The sequence below is a fragment of the Oncorhynchus tshawytscha genome, linkage group LG10 (genome assembly GCF_018296145.1).
Source record: "Oncorhynchus tshawytscha isolate Ot180627B linkage group LG10, Otsh_v2.0, whole genome shotgun sequence".
In the NCBI taxonomy this organism is placed as follows: Eukaryota; Metazoa; Chordata; class Actinopteri; order Salmoniformes; family Salmonidae; genus Oncorhynchus; species Oncorhynchus tshawytscha.
Genome location: NC_056438.1, coordinates 68311272 through 68323956, shown reverse-complemented (window position 1 = coordinate 68323956; position 12685 = coordinate 68311272). Strand labels below are relative to the sequence as shown.

The 12685-nt window shown below is 42.2% G+C and overlaps 1 pseudogene; it reads left to right on the top strand.

The window, feature by feature from the left end:
* Positions 1-6: 6 nt before the first annotated feature.
* Positions 7-12685, top strand: part of LOC112260788 — a 33510-nt pseudogene continuing 20831 nt past the window's right edge.

The window sequence follows — 12685 nt, the reverse complement described above, 5'->3', positions numbered from 1 at the left end:
TAGCCTATTCAGCTGACGGTTGACAGGGCCCGCACCGTACACACGCCTCTACTGTTTTCTGATTCCTACTGAGGACTTTCCAGCTAGCTAGCCACGGCTATCTCCCTCTGACAACACTTCTAGCGCCATGATAACCGAACGGCAAATATGACATTTCGAGTATTTTATTTTAAATGTGTCGTTGTTCAAGAGGCTAACGTTAGTTCTGTTTTGTCGTTTTAGAACTTTCCCCGATGGAGTCAGACGAGGACCCACAGAATGCTCGAGGTAAAAAACGGTTAACGTGTAAACTCGTACATCGCCTTGGTCCGTACAATTGCCCTTATTTTAGCGCCCCAAAAACGTAATACTCCCAGATCAACTGTAATGTCAATACCATTGTAAAGCAAAATTTCTCTCCTTTCCAACAGAATCAATTACATGACCTAAACGCTGCCCGTTCCTGCATAATTCAAGCAGGCAAATGAGCCCCGTCGGGTCTTTATAAAAATGGCGGGTGGGGAAGCGAAACTAATGCGTGATAGTGAGAAGGAGAGATGTCTTGTGTGAAAATAGCTTTTTTTCACTCGATCTGTCCAATTTATCACCTTATCGCCTCTAAAATGTAAATAAAACACTATAAAGAGTTTATATAATGTGTCATTACATACCTATTTGAAGGTTTGTGTCGAATTTTAATCTGGTTTTTAGGGCGGCGCTAAAGTGATCTTAGAAGTAAACAGCGGCTTTGAGAATGATGACACAAAAAATGACTAGGTATCCTCGTCACTGTCCAGTTCTTGTTTTTAAAGGATGATAGAAGTGCTACACCGGGTGGAGAGAGATTGTAAGAAGGAAATAGTTGCTTTATGCGTGCTGTATGTTACGACATGACAAGTCAAGATGTAACGGAGGGTCAGTTTTTTTTCAACTTTTCTCCAATACTATAGAGTACTATGTTGTTCAACGCTTGAATAGAAACGTAGTTCACACCCCCGATTTTGATGTCAACACAGTCGCTACAGTCCCATTAGTTTTCTTTGTAGCCTCGTTTGAATGTTGCGGTTGCGCACATTTGTACGGATTGGGGTGAGTTTACGTTAGCTGGATAGCCAATGTTACCTAACTGACTTAACTTTCTAGCCAACTATCTGTCAAACTAGAATGAGCTAGTTTAACTGAAAGTAAAATGCATTATTCTTGATAACTAAATAGTCTGGGGATTTTAAATGTTTTAAATAACCTCAACCCCATATTGTTAATTATCCTCTTGCTCTTTTGCACCCCAGTATCTCTACTTGCACATCATCATCTGCACATCTATCACTCCAGTGTTAATGCTAAATTGTAATTATTTCGCCTCTATGGCCTATTTATTGCTTTTATTGCTCCCTACTCTTCTACATTTGCACACACTGTACATGGATTTTTCTATTGTGATACTGACTGTACGTTTGTTTATATGTAACTCTGTTGTTTTTGTCGCACTGCTTTGCTTTATCTTGGCCAGGTCGCAGTTGTAAATGAGAACTTGTTCTCAACTGGCCTACCTGGTTAAATAAAGGTGAAAAGTGTATAGCTAGGCAACTTATTAGTGACTCTAGCTAATGTTGTGCTAACGTTACATTTAGAAACTAAGTTAACTACAGTTAGATAGCCAAACTACCAAATTATTTTTGTCTGAAAATAGTTGTTGCTCAACTCCAGTAGTGATATGTAACTTTTTTACAGCAGTTAGCTAACAGCTTGGACAAGAAACCAAGAAATCTAACCAGCATAGCTAGCTAAGTGGCTAACCACCTGTCGTCACACTTTATTATAGCTAGCTAGCTAATGTAAGTGTAGATTTGGTGCAGAAAGCCAGGTTAAGTTGTTGGGAACATGAAAATGTATCCAAACAACAGTCAACCTTCGCTAGTGCTCATAAACATATGTATCTTGGGAATTTATTTCAATTGACCCCAAACTTGCCTATTTGATGACACTGAAATTGTCCCACAGGAACTGAATGAAGCCTTGGAAGGACACTCTGACAATGCAGAATGGTTCTGCCAACGAGCCTACGCCCAACTTCAACTGAAAAACTACAGCTGTAAGTCTCTTATCCTAACCCCCAACATCTTACCCAAACTTAACCCTAAAGTACTGCTATCAGTCAGACCCTAACCCCAATCCTCCTTGCATCTTCTTAAAGTATTGTTGATTACGGGCTTGTAAATAAGCATTTCACTTTTTTATTCGGCGCATGTGACAAATAAAATTTGATTTGGTCGACAAACTACTGCTCTAGCTTTTGATAAAATCCAACCTTTCTTTACTGATTTTCTGAAATTTGAATAATTTAATTAAAGTGATTGTCTTATGTTAGTTCTATATTTTTGTCTTTGCTTCAGAAACTTAAGCTATGTTTCTCGTGTGTGTGTCTGCCTGTCTCTACAGGAGCTGTCAACAATGCCAAGAAATCCCAGCAGCTCAACCCCAGCCTTCTTCTTGCCTTCATGAGAATGGGGTAAGACTTACCTACTGTGTATGTGATGATGAAGGCATTCCATTGCCTTCATGAGAACAGGGTATGTGTGCAATTTGGCCCTAGCCCATGATAGCTGAGTTGACATGCATTTACTTTTGCAGCTTGTGTATTTTCTGGCAGGAATGTCTGTCTGACTTTATTTCTGTGACTGTGGGGGGGTTAAGTGCCTTGTACAACATCAGGAGATGGTACATGGGATCAGAGAGTAACCTCCCAGTGTCAATGCCACGTTCTGCTTACTTTTTTTTATACGTACATAGAGACGCCACCAATTGTTGGTCATGGACATTTAGTTAAGTCATGGAGTAGGCATGATATTCCATCTGTTAAAATGTGCATGAACCCTGCCACTCCACATCCCCCTTAAATCATTCTATATGTCAAACTTAAATTGGTGTCAGTTTTTACCTGAGTTTCTATCTGTTACTGATAACAAGCCTGCCCCTGTCTCCCTCCCTTCAGAATGGCAGAGTAGCACCTGAACCACTTTGAGGTGTCACATGCTGCCTTCACGAAGGGACACAGCCTGGATGGTGAGGCCTGCTGAGGGGACAAGTGGAGGGCACAGGGGCCTGGTTCCATTTCAGCACCTACACCCTTCCACTAACACCTTCCCCTAATCCCTAAATCTCAAATCGCCCCTTACCCCTATCCTTAGACACGTCATGTACAGTACCAGTCAAACGTTTGGACACACCTATTCATTCAAGGGTTTTTCTTTACTTTTACTATTTTCTATATTGTAGAATAATAGTGAATACATCAAAACTACGAAATAACACACATGGAATTTTGTAGTAACCAAAAAAGTGTTCAACAAATCAACATTTATTTTATATTTGAGATTCTTCAATGTAGCCACCCTTTGTCTTGATGATAGCTTTTCACACTCTTGGCATTCTATCAACCAGCTTCATGAGGTGGTCACATGGAATGCATTCCAATTAACAAGTGTGCCTTGTTAAAAGTTAATTTGTGAAATTTCATTCTTAATGCGTTTGAGTCAATCACTTGTGTCAAGGTAGGGGTGGTACACAGAAGATAGCCCTGTAAAAGTCCAAGTCCATATTATGGCAAGAACAGTTCAAATAAGCAAAGAGAAATGACAGTCCATCATTACTTTAAGACATGAAGGTCAGTCAATACGGAACATTTCAAGAACTTTGAAAGTTTCTTCAAGTGCAGTTGCTTAAAAACATCAAGCGCTATGAAATTGGCTCTCATGAGGACCGCCACAGGAAATGAAGACCCAGAGTTACCTCTGCTGCAGAGGATAAGTTCATTAGAGTTACCAGTTTTTGCAGCCCAAATAAATGCTTCACAGAGTTCAAGTAACAGACACATCTCAACATCAACTGTTCAGAGGAGACTGTGTGAATCAGGCCTTCATGGTCCAATTGCTGCAAAGAAACGACTACTAAAGGACACCAGTAAGAAGAGACTTGCTTGGTCCAAGAAATACTAGCAATGGACATTAGACCGGTGGAAATCTGTCTAATGAAATGAGTCCAAATTTGACATTTCTGGTCCCAACCGCCGTGTCTTCGTGAGACGCAGAGTAGGTGAACGGATGATCTCTGCAGGTGTGGTTCCCACTGTGAAGCATGGAGGAGGAGGTGTGGGGGTGTTTTGCTGGTGACTCTGATTTATTTAGAATTCAAGCCACACTTGACCAGCAATTTTAACCCAGAATTCTGCAGTGATATGCCATCCCATCTGTTTTGCGATTAGTGGGAGTATCATTTTGTTTTTTAACAGGACAATGAACCATAACACACCTCCAAGCTGTGTAAGGGTTATTTGACCAAGAAGGAGAGTGATGGAGTGCTGCATCAGATGACCTGGCCTCTGCAATCACCCGACCTCAACCCAATTGAGATGGTTTGGGATGAGTTGGACTGCAGAGTGAAGGAAAAGCAGCCAACAAGTGTTCAACATATGTGGGAACTTCTTCAAGACTGTTGCAAAAGCATTCCTAATGAAGCTGGTTGAGAGAATACCAAGAGTGCAAAGATGTCAAGACAAAGGGTGGCTACTTTGAAGTATCTCAAATATAAAATATCTTTTGTTTTGTTTAACACTTTTTTTGCTTACTACATGATTCCATATGTGTTATTTCATAGTTTTTTTTGTCTTCACTATTATTCTACAATGTAGAAAATAGTTTTAAAAAATCAAACACTTGAATGAGTAGGTGTGTCCAAACTTTTGACTGGTACTGTAGATCTAAAACCGTAAGATATTGCTGGTGTTAGAAATGTATAGTAACTCGGTATGTAACGATTCACCGATACACATCGGTCCCCGGTTCTAATGTTTAAGATTTAAGTGCATCGGTTTGAACCAATCCAAATGAAGTATGCATCGCTCAGAAAACCCATTCAAATATTACACATTTCCGTTTCACGGTTTCTTTTATTCGGAAAATACCTTTTTAACTGTTGTGACTGAACGGATGCTTCCTCCTTTAGTTTAGTAGCCTATCCAACTTTTATACATGTAACTGCGTATGACTGTCAGATAACAACTGTGGGAAAAGTGTGGGAAAAGAGCTGCTCAATGGGAAGTAGGCCTATCCCTGTTCTAATAGGATATTCATACATCTGGCACCTTCAGCATTCAGATGCTTGTGAAATGACTTTTGACAATGTCAAGTCATAGGTTGTCACTCAGCTAATGAAGCCTATGTATTTTGCTGGGTCCTTGTTAACAAATGTAGACAATTGTTTTTTACTGGAGTTGTATAGCCTACCAGAGAGGAAAGCAACTCGCATCCAATTACTGATTGGGGTTTTCAATCATTCAGATTGTATTTAGAGTCACCATAAGAAATAGTTTTGCTACTTTTACTTTTAACAGTCAGTGTAATTGGTCATTTTTACATGAACAGGGTAATTTTTATAAAAGACCAATCATTTATCGTTAGGGAGAGCTCCTGTAAAATTACAAACAGTCTAAACCATTCACTTTCAAGACAGGTAAAATCCATAGCTGCTTTATGTTAATAGGCTAAATGCCAAGCTATTGACGTAGTACTAGTTTTTTCAGTCTGCAAAAATGACAAGTTAATCAGTGGGTGATGGTGGTTTCAGATTTTAAAAAGTTGGGGGACAAAAAGCATACATTTCCCATCCCTAATCTGATAGTTGTGTGGTAGATGCTCAGTCTGCCCAATTGCTCAACTCTGGTGGCTACACACACCATTGACACACAAACTAAAAAGTGTTGTTCGTGTATTGTATCGGAGACCATGCATATCGAATCATTCATGAAAGGAGAGCTGCACATCCCTAATAGTAACAGCTCTTGGCCTCTGATAGGAATATTAACTGTATTGGATGCACCTTCCATTCTGGTCAAATGTACAGAAGTGTAAGTGGCTGTGTGTAGATTCTGCCTGCAGTAGTTATGTTCCAACTGGGTGAGATAGTCTGAACACTGTGTTCTCCTTTCTGCTCCACAGGTTCAGATGACACTTTCCGAACGTGGCTCAAACGCTGTGAGGAGATGATGGCGAGTAAGTAGGATCTGTTCTCTTAGCTCAACCACCATCTAAAGCCTAGCCACAGGCCCATCTCCCACCTCTATCTGAATTCTATCACTGTACTAACTAAACTCATCATTAGAGAAGCTGTGTGTGTCTGTGGTTGTCGTCTCAAAGGGTTTAAACAGCCTGTTTGGATCACCATTTTTTATTTCACCTTTATTTAACCAGGTAGGCAAGTTGAGAACAAGTTCTCATTTACAATTGCGACCTGGCCAAGATAAAGCAAAGCAGTTCGACACATACAACGACACAGAGTTACACATGGAGTAAAACAAACATACAGTCAATAATACAGTAGAAAAATAAGTATATACAATGTGAGCAAATGAGGTGAGATAAGGGAGGTAAAGGAAAAAAAAGGCCATGGTGGTGAAGTAAACACAATATAGCAAGTGAAACACTTTGCAGTGGAAGAATGTGCAAAGTAGAGATAGAAATAATGGGGTGCAAAAGAGCTAAATAAATACAGTAGGGAAAGAGGTAGTTGTTTGGGCTAAATTATAGATGGGCTATGTACAGGTGCAGTAATCTGTGAGCTGCTCTGACAGCTGGTGCTTAAAGCTAGTGAGGGAGATAAGTGTTTCCAGTTTCAGAGATTTTTGTAGTTCTTTCCAGTCATTGGCAGCAGAGAACTGGAAGAAGAGGCGGCCAAAGGAAGAATTGGTTTTGGGGGTGACCAGAGAGATATACCTGCTGGAGTGCGTGCTACAGATGGGTGCTGCTATGGTGACCAGCGAGCTGAGATAAGGGGGGACTTTACCTAGCAGGGTCTTGTAGATGACCTGGAGCCAGTGGGTTTGGCGACGAGTATGAAGCGAGGGCCAGCCAACGAGAGCGTACAGGTCGCAGTGGTGGGTAGTATATGGGGCTTTGGTGACAAAACGGATGGCACTTTGATAGACTGCATCCAATTTGTTGAGTAGGGTATTGGAGGCTATTTTGTAAATGACATCGGCGAAGTCGAGGATCGGTAGGATGGTCAGTTTTACAAGGGTATGTTTGGCAGCATGAGTGAAGGATGCTTTGTTGATAAATAGGAAGCCAATTCTAGATTTAACTTTGGATTGGAGATGTTTGATGTGGGTCTGGAAGGAGAGTTTACAGTCTAACCAGACACCTAGGTATTTGTAGTTGTCCACATATTCTAAGTCAGACCCGTCCAGAGTAGTGATGTTGGACAGGCGGGCAGTACAGTGCATTTATCTGGGGTGGTGAGTGGGGGAGAGGTGCCTTGCCTCAGATCAACCCCAGTAAACATCCACACAGTTACACACACACACATCCATGGGGTGTTGGGCTCGCGTTCAAAACAGCCATGTGACCCCCTCCCATCTTAACAAAATATACATACACACACACACACACACACGGATAATACGTCTTCAAATAGATTAAAAACTACACATATTCAATGCACACACACACCTCAGTCGTCTGTTGCCATGAGCTGGCCTTACCCTGTGAGTTACCTCCCGCCTCTTTCATGTGTATAGTGACAGTGCTTACCGCCAGTCCGCTTCTTTTTGACTCCCCCACTCACATCAAAACGTGGTGTGCACATGGCGATATCACTCACACACACCTCCCTCTGCCTCCTCTCTCTCTAATGAAAGCAGTGAATATTATAACAGACATAACTGGTAAATACATTGAGGTTTGAATAGGTGTAGATGGACTGGCAAACAAACTGCCTCTGCGATGTCAGGGAGGTGTGTGTCTGTGGCGCTTTTTTGCGTGTGTTTGTGTGTTCCTCTGTCCGGTTAATGTATGGGTAATTTAAAACTGTTTGACTGTAACATTCTGTTTCCTGTCCCTTGCAGCGGCGAATCAGAACGGAAACGAGAATAAGGTGAGTGCTAACGGGTCTTCCTACAATTATTCTATCTATCTCTGTACCATGCCTGTATCTATGTAAGTATTGCACCTTGCACTTTTAAAGGGCCACAATGGAAATAAGTAATTTACTTTATTGTGCTATCCCTGGAAATGTTGCAATTTTTATTTATGTTATATTGTGTGTATTTTCAAACTGAAATAAATCAACCAACGCAAACCTTATGACTATACAGTTTTTTCTGACATTCAGTTCCCCTCTCCGCCTCATGGGGGCACTGTTGTTCCAAGCTTTCCAAACCTTACTTATTCTGTTCTAATTGCTAGAATGAGCACATCCAGTAAGCCCTGTCTCTTTCTCTCCTTTTTTGTTTGTTTAAACTTTCTCTCTTTTCCTGGGATTCCTGGATGCCACAGCAGACTCCACACATCAAGTAAGTATACTTCATGGTTGTATTCCAAATATCCCCCTATTCTCTATAGTGCACTAATTTTCAAATAAGATTGTATTTGTCACATGCGCCGAATACAACAGGTGTAGACCTTAGTGAAATGCTTACTTAGAAGCCCTTAACCAACAATACAGTTTTAAGAAGAAAAAAATAAAGAAAAATATAACAAATAATTAAAGAGCAGCAGTAAAATAACAATAGCGAGGCTATTTATATGGTAGTGATGCACCGATATGACATTTTTGGCCGATATGCGATATTTTCCTTGCCAGAAAAACCCAATACTGATATTTTATATTTTAGGGGCCTTTTAAGCATTCTAGTACAGTTAAATAGTTAACACACAGGCACATGGATCCTGCGGTTGAAGGCACTGCATCTCAGTGTAAGTGGCGTCCCTACAGTCCCTGGTTCGAATCCAGGCTGTATCACACCCGGCCGTGATTGGGAGTCCCATCGGCCGGCCCACAATTGGCCCAGCATCGTCTGGGGTAGGCCGTCATTGTAAATAAGAATTTGTTCGTAACTGACTTGCCTAGTTAAAGAAAGGTTGCACACACACACACACACCACATTGACCAAAAAGTTATTTTGTTGGCATTTATGCATGTCCCCATTTACCAGTAAAACATAATAATAACCTATTTCTTTCACTTACTTGCTGTGCTGTTTTGTTGTTCAGTCGTTTCATTCTCATCCAGGATTTCTATGGAACGACGTTTGGGTCTTTGCATGTTAAAAAAGACATGCGTCAAATAACACTTTGATGTGTCAAATTAGCTTGTTGACCAATCAGGGCCTGAATATGACGGCACGTCACATAATAATTTAACACATTCATACATGTTTTACGTAGTTATTACACATTGATTACACTAGCACTAGAATTTCATACGTCACCACGATTCATCGATATGTATGCTATGTTGCTGGTAAAGTTGTCTCGCACCTACAGTGCTGGTCATAAAAAAGCTGGATGGATGTAAACAATGTTCTTCCCCAAAAATATAGCAACACGACAATCTGCTAGGTGTCATTTTAGATGTTGTCATCTAAAATAACCCTAATTTAGAAGACCGTTCTTATTTGATTAATGGTGGTCGGGGCCATCTATGTGAAGCTAGCCACAATAAGGATTAGCCACAATAGCGGTTAGCCTTCAAAATAAAAGTATGGCATAATTATTTTGACGGTGCTGCTGTATCTTTTTTGACACGCAAAGACCCAAACGGCGTTCCATTGTATGTATGTCGTGAAGCTAACAGCAGTGACGCTATTACTGTGTAACTCTGGTAGGGAAACTTCTGGAAAAATAGCGGACTTGGTAGTGTGTACCAGGGCTTGAGGAGTCTGCAAAAGCCAACATCACCCACGACAGAGAACGGTTGATTGTCAAGGACAATGAATTCCATTATCTTGGCTTTAATGGATTTCGCATTTGAGTTGTCTCACTGATATTTTCTTATTCCTTCAAATGACTGCTCGACTTGTTGACTGCTCGATCCACACAGCAGACATTGTGGGCTAGGTTAGGAATGCTATGTAGCGCAACATTTTACATGGCGTCATTACGTCATGTACCTACGTTATATAGGTATGCACGTCAGCTTTGACATCGGTTTTGCACATCGGCGTTAAACTAGACATCGATACCGATGTTTGCATTTTAAGCTAATATTGTCCGATTCCGATATCTTCCCTGATATATCGTGCATCCCTAATACAGGAGGTACCGGTTAGTTGAGGTAATATGTACGTGTAGGTAGAGTTATTAAAGTGACTTTGCATAGATAATACCAGAGTAGCAGCAGCGTAAAGGGGGGGCAGGCAGGCAATGCAAATAGTCTGGGTAGCCATTTGATTACATGTTCAGGAGCCTTATGGCTTGGGGGTAGAAGCTGTTTAGAAGCATCTTCGACCTAGACTTGGCACTCCGGTACAGCTTTTCGTGCGGTAGCAGAGGAAACAGTCTATGGTGGCTGGAGGCTTTGACAATTTTTAGGGCCTTCCTCTGACACTGCCTGCTATAGAGGTCCTGGATGGCAGGAAACTTGGCCCCGGTGATGTACTGGGCCGTACGCACTGCCCTCTGTAGCGTTGGACTAGTAACCGGAAGGTTGCAAGTTTAAATCCCCGAGCTGACAAGGTACAAATCTGTCGTTCTGCCCCTGAACAGGCAGTTAACCCACTGTTCCTAGGCCGTCATTGAAAATAAGAATTTGTTCTTAACTGACTTGCCTAGTTAAATAAAGGTAAAATAAATTGTCGTGATCAGGCTGTTGTCATCAGCAAACTTAATGATGGTGTTGGGGACGTGCCTGGCCGTGCATTCATGAGTACAGGAGGGAGTACAGGGGGGGACTAAGCACGCACCCCTGAAGGGCCCCCGTGTTGAGGTGAGTGTGGCGGATGTGTTGTTACCTACTCTCACCACCTGGGGGCGGCCTGTCAGGAAGTCATGGATCCAGTTGCAGAGAGAGGTGTTTGTTCCCAGGGTCCTTGGCTTAGTGATGAGCTTTGAGGGCACTATGGTGTTGACACTGACCTTAACACCTGAAAGCTATTCATTGAATAGCCACAATGAATAGGTGTTCCTTTTGTCTAGGTGTGAAAGGTCAGTGTGGAGTGCAATAGAGATTGCATCATCTGTGGATCTGTTGGGTCAGTATGCAAATTGAAGTGGGTCTAGGGTTTCTGGGAGTATGGTGTTGATGTGAGATATGACCAGCCATTCAAAGCACTTCATGGCTACAGACATGAGTGCTACTGGTCGGTAGTCATTTAGGCAGGTTACCTTAGTGTTCTTGGGCACAGGGACTATGGTGGTCTTCTTAAAACATGTTGGGCGCTTTGCCTGTTTGATTGTTCGTCGGAGGGCATAGCGGGATTTCTTATAAGCTTCCGGGTTAGAGTCCCGCTCCTTGAAAGTGGCAGCTCTACCCTTTAGCTCAAATCAAATGTATTTATAAAGCCCTTCTTACATTGGCATATATCTCAAAGTGCTGTACAGCATAAAACTCCAAACAGCAAGCAATGCAGGTGTAGAAGCACGGTGGCTAGGAAAAACCAGAACCTAGGAAGAAACCTAGAGAGGAACCAGGCTATGAGGGGTGGCCAGTCCTCTTCTGGCTGTGCCGGGTGGAGATTATAACAGAACATGGCCAAGATGTTCATAGATGACCAGCAGGGTCAAATAATAATAATCACAGTGGTTATCGAGGGTGCAACAAGTCAGCACCTCAGGAGTAAATGTCAGTTGGCTTTTTATAGCCGATCATTCAGAGTATCTCTACCGCTCCTGCTGTCTCTAGAGAGTTGAAAACAGCAGGTCTGGGACAGGTAGCACGTCCGGTGAACAGGTAAGGGTTCCATAGCCGCAGGCAGAACAGTTGAAACTGGAGCAGCAGCACGGCCAGGTGGACTGGGGACAGCAATGAGTCATCAGGCCAGGTAGTCCTGAGGCATGGTCCTTGGGCTCAGGTCCTCCTCCGAGAGAGGGAGAAAGAAAGGAAGAGAGAGTGAATTAGGGAGAGCATACTTAAATTCACACAGGACACCGGATAAGACAGGAGAAATACTCCAGATATAACAGGCTGACCCTAGCCCTCCGACACATAAACTAGCTCAGTGTGGATGTTGCCTGTAATCCATGGCTTCTGGTTGGGGTCTGTACGCGCAGTCACTGTGGGGATGACTTCATCGATGCATTTATTGAGGAAGCCAGTAACTGATGTGGTGTATTCCTCAATGCCATCGGAAGAATCCCAGAACATATTCCAGTCTGTGCTAGCAAAACAGTCCTGTAGTTTAGCATCTGCTTCATCTGATCACTTTTTTTTTATTGACTGAGTCACTGGTGTTTCCTGCTTTAATTTTTGCTTGTAAGCAGGAGTCAGGAGGATATAATTATGGTCAGATTTGCAAAATGGAGGGCGAGGGAGAGCTTTGTACACGTCTGTGTGTGTGGAGTAAAGGTGGGGGGACATTCAACATGCTGGTAGAAATTAGGTAAAACTGATTTAAGTTTGCCTGCAATAAAGTCCCGGCCACTAGGAGCGCCACCTCTGGATAAGTGTTTTCCTGTTTGCTTATGGCCAACTACAGCTCATTGAGTGCGGTCTTAGTGCCAGCAACGGTTTATGGTGGTACACCACATCGGTTTGTGGTGGAAAACTCTCTAGGTAGATAGTGTATTCTACAGCTTATCATGAGATACTTTACCTCAGGTGAGCAAAACTTTGAGACTTCCTTAGATATCGTGGCCCAGCTGTTGTTTACAAATATACATAGCTCGCCACCCCTTGTCTTACCAGAGGCTGCTGTTCTATCCTGCCGATACAGTGT